The sequence below is a fragment of the Toxorhynchites rutilus genome, chromosome 1 (assembly GCF_029784135.1).
Source record: "Toxorhynchites rutilus septentrionalis strain SRP chromosome 1, ASM2978413v1, whole genome shotgun sequence".
Lineage (NCBI taxonomy): Eukaryota > Metazoa > Arthropoda > Insecta > Diptera > Culicidae > Toxorhynchites > Toxorhynchites rutilus.
Genome location: NC_073744.1, coordinates 68140522 through 68149669, shown reverse-complemented (window position 1 = coordinate 68149669; position 9148 = coordinate 68140522).

Sequence of the window (9148 nt, the reverse complement as noted above, 5' to 3'; positions counted from 1 at the left end):
ACCATCCAAATGGAACTTTTTTCGCCGGAAAATACAACATTTCTCCATTCTAGTTTCCATTCCATATATTGCCGGGTGAAAATGAGATGGTTCTGCTTATGGGTGGCGGTCAGTTTCGGCTTCCCTTGAGGTTTCTTCCACATGATGTTTGGTGACTCATTCAAGATGTGCGCAATATGTCTCTTCGTTACTGGAACAACCGTCTTAATGTATGAGCAGGACATCGTTTCCTGGTTGCTTCGTGTTTTCTTCGACCTTAAAGATGCAAAGTAACTTTGGTGTTCCCATTTGTTGGTCGTTATATCCCATATTTCCGGCACTATTTAAAGAAATTCCGTACCACTTTCTCAGATAGACCAATTTTTGTTACGATCGAACGACTAGAAAACTTTTGTTCACTGAATATCTTTATTATTTTCCGCCCTCTTTCGTCAATAAAATACCTTTTTCCATTCCTTTAAATTCTACGTAAATCACTAATCTGACCAACTTCTAACGTTGCACATGTAATATTTATCTTGTAAGTTGAACATTCCCAAGTATATTTTCAAAAAACACAGATACAGGCTTGGTGATTATGCGAAAACTCGATTTTTATGCCCTGCGGCTAAACGTATGTCTCGGGAAAAAACCACGTTTGAATGTTTATATCCACCGATGCCGCCTTGTGTGTGTGTGTGTGATTGTGACGCGCGTCCTTTCAATAAAGTTAACTTAAATATACTACTACTACAGCAAATAAGTATCTCGATAAAAAGAACATTCCTAGTTGTTTTGTAAGTGTTTCAAGTTTTTTTTCAAGTGCGACTAAACGCATGTCTATCACTGTAGCACTATGGTTTCAATTGTTGTGTCCCATTCACCCGAATTCCATTCACCCGAAACACGTTTACCCAAAGCACATTTACCCGAATGTAACGCATACCCGAATGACATTCACCCGAGTGTAACAAATACCCGAATGCAACATATACCCGAATGGACATGTACCCGAATAAACATTTACCCGAATGCAACGTTTAGCCGAATGCGACATTTACCCGAATGGGATGTCTACCCGAATGAAGAAGGAAAAATTCCGACAAATCAGTTTATGAGTTTTGTCGAATCTGCTGTTAGGAAGTTACGAAGTAAACTAAGAAATTGTAATGAGGAATTTAGAAATTAGTGTAGGCACAATTGACATGCTGTCTTCTTTCCTTTCCGTATTGATCTTTAAGACCAAGAGATCATTCAGAAATGAGCATGGGTTATGAAATATTTCGAAAAATTAAACAGGTAACTTTAACATAAAATTTTTTAATAAAAATGTGAAAAGAATAGATAAGAAAAAATGGTACTTACGTATTTGCCGACGCAGCGCAATTTTTATCATGAGTTCATCATTTCGTGATGAAATTTATTTTGAGATCAATTTAATGGGGGTGAAGTCCTCATTTAACGACGATAAAGAATCGAGGCGGTACCAAGCCGCCGAGGTGACGCAATCCGAGTAGGCCGCCGACCCGCCGTCGGAAGCGGCGGCCTCTCGCAAGCAAACCTGTGTTCCACCGATTGCCCGGTTTGTTTGAAACATAGGAGACGATCCTATAGTCAGATCCGACCGAGCGTTAGCGAGCGTCGGACTGCATACGTTTACCTGGTGCATTACGTTTGCCCGGTTAATTATGCATGTCATGTATTTTGATTGCCTGGTTGCAAACGTGATGCACCAGATAAACGTATGGCGTCCGACGCTCGTAAACGGGCTGCGTCATCCATAAGAATGGATGGACTTAATAATACGTTATAAAACTGTATTCTTTCACTTTTCATTACTTTGAAAAGGATTTTATTCAATGCCAGTATTTCTCGAATTGTACTTCCCACGAAAAATACTTTTTGAATGGAAATGAAAGTATAAGACAAAAATGATCTTTATATAACACTGATCAGAATTAAATATACAAACACAAATACAAATATAGTAAAATTTATGTATTATTTGAATATATCCTCTTTTTGGGTAAGTGTCGCTTTCGGTTAGATGTTACATTCGGGTAATTGTTACATTAGGGTAACTGTCGCATTCGGGTAAATGTTACATTCGGGTGAATGTTACATTCGGGTAAATGTCGCATTCGGGTAAGTGTCAGTTCGGGTAGCTGTCGTTTTCGGGTATCGTTACATTCGGGTGAGTGGAATTCGGGTGAATGTCTTTCGGGTAACTGTCATTCGGGTGAGTTGGTTTCGGGTAAATGTGACACAATCGGTTTCAATGTGATTCCGGGTCGTCTTACAGGCTCAAATAAGATACTCCGAATCCGTTTCACTGAAGGTCTGTATTAGGGTTCACCCAAGAGCAATTGGATTTGAGTGGTGTGATTTTATTGTAAATTTATCGTATCCTTCTAATTTTCATATTAGGTGCCAGCATCAGTACATATCGGGAATTTACTCAAGTTAAGACCTGAAGGGTTGGTTAGGATTCAAATAAAAAAGCATGCGATTCCTTTGACGGTCAGAACAGAAGTTAAATGCTCTCATCATTCTGTACTAGCAGACCCGGCAAACTTCGTCCTGCCCAAAATTTATTTTGTGTTATCACATTCACGTTTTCTTACTAAGCGCTCGTTTATGGGTCCAATCGCAGAACTGTTCATTGATTGATCTTCTAATCTACCCTTTAAAACTACATTTTACTATAAAATTCCTAATACTTCTACCAAAACTCGTCATTATGATATTATTATTAGGGGATTATTTTCAGACACAATTCTCGTTCAAGATTTTCCAATCACTTGCAAATACAATTTTTCTCCGTTACATGGAATAAATGTTTGATACAGAAAATATGAAAGAATAAAGAAAGCCCTAAATCAGACAATTCCTTCTTCGAGTTTTGCTTGTATCAACACATTCGACGATCCATTTTTATCTATATACTCGACAAAAAAAAATAGAGGAACAGAATGCGAAATCGGAAATTTTAGGTGATTGTTGACATGCTGTAACTTCGTGAAAAATAAACGCATATCGATAGGAGACGCATCATTTTGAAGATACAACTTTCAGGTATTAGAATATTTTTCATACATATTTTTATCTTGGTGTGTGTAGGTGTAGTAGGCAACAATATCGGGAATCGATTTTTCTTTCTTTTTTCGATTTTTTTTACCAACCAACTCAACAGCAAATCCAATTAACCTCATCAATCAGTTTTCAAGAACGTTCCTGTAGGACCTTCCCACACAGCGATATTTCAGTTTGAATGAAAAATTACCCCTTCGTCTTTGATAATGAATAATTCAATAAACAACCATCGCACCGCAAATCGAAAGGCCATTTTGAAAACTTCAATAAATTCTGCAAAAAAATTATTTTTTTTATTATTTAAAGTTTTTGCATCTATTTAAAAAAAGTGCCAAAAACAGGATTTTCATAGTGCTTTACAAAATTTACTGTAGTTCTGTAAATATCGCAGTAAGTTCTAATGCAGGCAAATTTTTAGCCTAGTGTATTCCCTAAACATCTGTGAACGTTTCATATTGATACGTTCAACTGTTTTTTCTAGCCGATTTTTGGCAGTTTGGAATAAATTAAAGGAGCATTTAATCGCACATCGTACCAGAAGGATAAAATCCTACGCGACTCTCAGAATGAACGATTCGTAACTTTCGTCTCTTTGAGTTTGTGGGTGAAGAGTGCGTGTATGTGTGGAAATGCATATGAATATGTGGGAGTATCATCACTTCTTACAATTTTTGTAACTACAAATGCATGAAAACGAAAGTAACGAATCGTTCGTTCTGCCTGCAAACATTAGAACTTACTGCGATATTTTTAGAACTACAGTGAATTTTGTAAAGCACTATGAAAATCCTGTTTTTGGCACGTTTTTTTTTTAATCGATGCAAAAAATTTAACTAATTTTTTAACATATTCTACTACCTGAAAGTTGTAGCTTTAAAATGATGCACCTTTCATCGATATGCGTTGATTTTTCACGAAGATACAGCATGTCAACAATCACTTAAAATTTCCGACTTCGCACTCTGTTCCTCTAATTTTTTTGTCGAGTGTAGATAGAACAAGCTATAGGAGTGAGTTTCATCACATTAATATCAATTTCCACTTTCGAACAAAGATCCATTTCGTCAGCGCGAACATCAAATGGACTAACAACGCTTGTCACTATGAAACTGTAGAGCATATGGGAGTTGAAGTTTTGCAAATTGTCCCATTTTCTTCAGAGTTTTTCGAAAATTTTCAATTGTCATGTTTGTTGGGATATGTTAGATTGAAATATGTGTTTTAATTATTTGGAAACCCCCCTCCCCATCTATTCCAGAGGAGGCAGAGGTGTCATACCATCATAGAAACATTTATTGTCCCCAAAAACCCTCACATCCCAAATTTGGTTCCGTTTGCGTGGTTGATTCTCGAGTAATGCAGTAACTCGCTTCCCCCCCTTAGGAAGGAGGGAGGAGTGTCAAACCACCATAGAAACGTGTATTGCTCCCTACAACCTCCATATACCGAAATTGGTACCATTTGTTCGATAAATATACAGAAACTTATGCTTCATCTGTATGGTAGCCCTCCCCCCTCCCCTTTAGAGAGAGGGGAGGAGTGTTGATTCACGAAAGAAACCTTCACATGCCAAATTTGGCTTCATTTGCTTGATTGGTTTTCGAGGTATGCAGAAATTTGTATTTCATTGTCGTATGGCAGCTCCCCCTCAGAGAAGGGGTGGGAGTGTCAAGCACCATAGAAATATTTATTGCCCCCTAAAACCTTCACATGCCAGACTTGGCTCCATTTGCTTGATAGTTTTCAAGCTATGCAGAAATTTGTGTTTCATTTGTATAGCAGCCCCCCTTCGAAAGGGGGGAGGAGTGTCTGCTCACCATAGAAGCGTTTCTTGCCCCCATGAAACCTTCACATGCCAAATTTGGCTCCATTTTCTTGATTGGTATTCAAGATATGCCGAAATTTGTGTTTCATTTGTATGGCAGCCCCCATTGGAGAGGGGGGAGGAGTGTTTACTCACCATAGAAACGTTTCCTACCTCCTAAAACCATTACATGCCAAATTTGGCTCCATTTGCCTCATTAGCTCTCGAGTTATGCAGAAATTTGTGTTTCGTTTGTATGGCAGCTCCCCCTTAGAGAGGGGGGTGGAGTGTCTTACCACCGTAAAACATTTATTGCACCCTGAAACCTCCACATGCCAAAATTTGGTTTCATTTGCTTGATTAATTCTCGAGGAATGCTGAAATTTGTGTTTCATTTGTATGGCAGCAGCTCTCATTCGACATAGAATTACTCGATAGCAAATATTCTAACAAATTACAATACCAGTACTCATGTGGCTACTTCTTCCGAAATAATGATGATACTCTACAGATATCTGACACAAGTTTCACATATCATTTTAGAAAAACCCGTTTCAAACCAAGCAAACATTCTTCACTATTTGTCTTTAGTTTCTCTTTACGATCCTTTCTATTGAGCCTATAAAAACATTTCTCATGAGCCCATGAAACGGCAGAAGTACTGCCCAAATAGACTGAATATTTATGTTTAGGCCTTTCGAGGAAACACAATGTACGGGGGAAGCCTCGTCCATCAGTCCATCCAGCCGAATGGTAAAGCAAACAAAAATAGAACACATTCGAGAGGCTTTGTTCACAGGAGGAATCGATTTTGGGTGCTACCATGTTTGAGGAATAAATAAATACTTATCACATAGCTACCTGAATTACTCATGTTTGGCAAGTGTATCGCATATGTATACACAATCGTTGGATTGCTCGCGTTTCCCTCTTCTATGCGTATTTTTTTTCTTACTCACTCTTAACTGAGCTATATCCGGCATCCCCCCATGAACTTCAGATTGACATGGGCTGTTCGTAGGATACTGATTCTGCATCTGTAAATGGTGTGTTTTTATTGCAATAATTACTTTTAGCATTGTGCTTGCAGGTTATAACAAAGGTCTTGTTAGCAGATGAATTATATTTATATGATTTAATGAGATAAATGTTTATTTTAAATTTTAATTAGTTATTTCCGCCATATCAAATTGTTAGTGGATGAAATAATTATTTGACTTGTTTGAGTTGTTATAGTTTAAAATATTATGATCCACGACTCTGTTAAGTTAATGCGCCCATTACCAATAAATAAATTACTCAAACAATTCAATACACACCAGATTCCATGAATAAAAAAAATGATTCGGAGGGCGTGTAAAATAATCACCGAATTCGCTACACAAAAGCTATCAATATTAATATACTCCTCCTCCAGTGGGTTCCGTTCACCAACGGCATTAATCGGAAAGCAGTTTTGCCCTGGAGTTGTTCGGATAAAAATATCATACGAACAAGAAAGTTCCGAAAGAAACCTCGGTATACTGCAGCTATTTTTGGGTACTCATTTGAACTCATTCAATATACATTATTCTATTTTGTTTGTTAACAATAATCTATTCACAGTCGTGAAAATATGGTGGTTTTTGGTTGAAAGCCTGCGTCTTATTTCTTTTGGAGCGTTCCCTTCAACTGTCATGGATGAACACGTGCGGGGAGTATTCGAACGGTATAGCCGCGGAAGGTAACCCCGCTGTGAGTCCGTATTGAGTGTGTTCTCGAACGGAACATCTCGTGCCCTCTAAGTCAGGGTTGAAGCTCGAGTTTGTCATGAAAACGCACAGAAAAATGTACGGATTGTCGTAGCATCAACCGATTCTGTCGAAGAGAAACTATAGAGAGTATTGCTCAGGAAATAATTCGCATTTACTAAGAAGAAACAGATTTTCATGAATATTGTTGAAAACTTCGAAAAAAAATTTATGGAAGCTCTGCTGAAGGATTATTTTTCAGAAGACAATTTGAGTTTAGAGATTGTACATATCTATTCCGGTTATTTATTCGAGTATAGTATAGTATTCAAAATATTCAGCAGCCATCCAAAGAACTTCACTATCAATTCAATTACTGTCAAATTCTCAGCCGTCACGTTTCGCCATGCAATACCTGTTCACCATGCAGCGAACGAGCATAATGAAAAATCAACTTTCAATAAAAGACTACTCTTCCAGGAATTGATCAAACAGAAACATTGCACAAGTCATTTGCAACCATAAATCATTTCACACCTATTGCGAGCCAACACTGCCGCTGCTGCTCAAGCGCTAAGATATGGCACTTTGGTCGGTCGGTCGGTTCGTCTCTCACTCTCATCGGAACCGATTATTAATTCCACACTTCATCATTTATCCATATATTTGTTATTAAATTTGTGCCTATTTTCTCACTTTTTATCTTGCTTTTTTCGCCTCTTTGCGTCATTAGGGGCCCGGCTGACCACCCCCTATCGGGCCGAAGCCCTATCGGCTGTTCAATGTTTCCCTTTCGGAAGGATCCGATCGTTTGAACAAGTGCCGACAGATGAAAGGATCCGCAGCGCGCAGGCCAGAAGTGACGTTTTCGTAAATGGAAATCTGTATCGATTAGCGCGCTGCAGAGTGGCATCTTTCTCACTTTTTGACTCGCCTTGCCGATTATGGATTTTCGAACACGGGAAGGGAAGTGGGATGAGAAACGATCGGGATGATATCTGGACGCAACAATGAGTCTGCATCGAATGCCGATATTGGGTGTTTGTTTGAGCGTTGTTTTCTTTTGTTAAATCTGTCGGTGTTATTTTTTCTACTCAGTATCTCATTTTTTTTGGTCAGCAACAACCTGCGGGGGTACCATCTATGAGAAAATAAAATAAATCTTTTTTCTCCGCTTATTTAACATACCGCAGATATCAATCTAATTATTGTTGGAGGCTGACTTATTGTGGGCTGATGATTGTTTACTAATTTTGGTGCGGCGCCTTTGACCCTGCTCTGTTGCTCATTGTTTGTCGGCGAAATGGCGTTCATTTTGTTATTTGTGGATATGGATGGCTCGTTCTCTTTCCTCTATCTCGTTGACCTACTCACGAAAAAAAAATTATGTCATTGCTAGGAGCGGAGCGGCTTTTCATTGATCAGATGTGGAGGTGGCTGTCGAGGGTAAGGCTTGCATCAATATGTGCAATGCTAATTTTATTTATGCGTAGGGTTCGAAATAAGCGCTAGAGTTTTGTCTATGTATATCGGGAACATCTGAAAAAACTGAGTACAGTTTGAATGACATTGACGTTACCCTTTTACACTTCAACACTATTAACCTATTAGACAGCAAGAAGAATTTGCAAAGCAAACTTTGACACTAAAATGTTTTAGTGATTTTTGAAAGACAGTAGCCTCGTGATGAATTCAAAATGAATACACGCCACGTTTTAAAGTTTTACTTATACATTATTGGTTTGATACTGTTACTGTCATAATTAAGGTGGGTCATTAAAAAAGTGTCCGTGGAATTTTGTTTTATTTTTGAATGTACTTTTTCTCAATTAAAAATCAATGTTAATCAAGTATATACAGTCAACTCTCCCTAACTCGATGTTCTGTATCTCGATATTTTCCCTAACTCGATGGATTTCATGGCACCTTCGATTTTACAAGCATTCTTCTCTCCATAACACGATACCTCCCTAACTCGATGCCTCTCTTACTCGATGTGTTTTGATTCATTTTTCCATGGATTTTCACCTCCCTAACTCGATTGATTTTCGCGTACATGTTTTTGTGCGTTATTACCTCAGATTTCAATTGCCCTTGAAAGTGAAGACGGAGTGTTCGTGTCATCAAACAATTTCTTTTCAAGTATGGAAAACCACGAGAAACCTTTCAAGCGAACAATCAAAACGCTAACCATTGCGCAAGGTTTGGGCATCATCGAGCAGGTCGAAAAATATGGCCGGAAGGGGTCTGAAGCTGCAAATAATTTCAGTATTGCACAAAGTGCGGTATCAACACTACTCAAACTAAAGTAAAAATGGAATCGGAATGGAAAATTGTATCTAGACCAAAAGCATATAAGGTTGGCCAGAATCGAGAAGCTGGAGCGGTCAATGAATTTTTGTCTTGTCAAGCAGGACAGAATAATTTACCCCTCTTCTATTCTTCGGGATATGGCTTGAGAATTTGTCCGCTGGCATAATTAATGCGTCGTGAGCTTGCTGATGTCGACGGTACAATACCGTTCGATTGCTCAATGTCTTTT